A 568-nucleotide genomic window follows, 5' to 3' on the forward strand; every position below is an offset into this window, starting at 1 on the left:
CGCGACTTTATCCTGCACTGGTTTAATGCCATCGCTGTTGATGCAATGCCCTAAGAAGGTTATCTCTTTTTTGCCAAGGACGCATTTTAATGGGTTTAAAAATAATCCAAATTCCTTAAGTCTCTGACATACTATGCGAAGATGATCCTTATGCTCCTCGAGTGAGGAGGAGGCAATCAGGATATCGTCAATATACACGAAAATGAAATCTAAATCTTTTAGGGCGCGATGAATGTATCGTTGGAACGACTGAGCCGCATTACGCAATCCGAATGTCATAGACGTGAACTCGAATAGCCCGAATGGGGTGATTACAGCCGTTTTAGGAACGTCTGCAGAGGCCACCGGGATTTGGTGGTACGCCTTACAGAGATCGAGAGAAGAAAAAATATTTTTCCCTAAAAGATTTGCAGTGAAATCGTGAATATGGGGAATCGGATATTTGTCCGGGATGGTAATGGAATTTAGACGACGGTAATCGCCGCAAACCCGCCACTCGCCGCTTTTCTTGCGGACGAGGTGAATGGGGCTAGCCCAAGGGCTACTAGATGGTCTGCAAATGCCCAGT

This window comes from Wasmannia auropunctata, unplaced genomic scaffold, assembly GCF_000956235.1.
Source record: "Wasmannia auropunctata unplaced genomic scaffold, wasmannia.A_1.0 LD336101.1, whole genome shotgun sequence".
Classification (NCBI taxonomy): domain Eukaryota; kingdom Metazoa; phylum Arthropoda; class Insecta; order Hymenoptera; family Formicidae; genus Wasmannia; species Wasmannia auropunctata.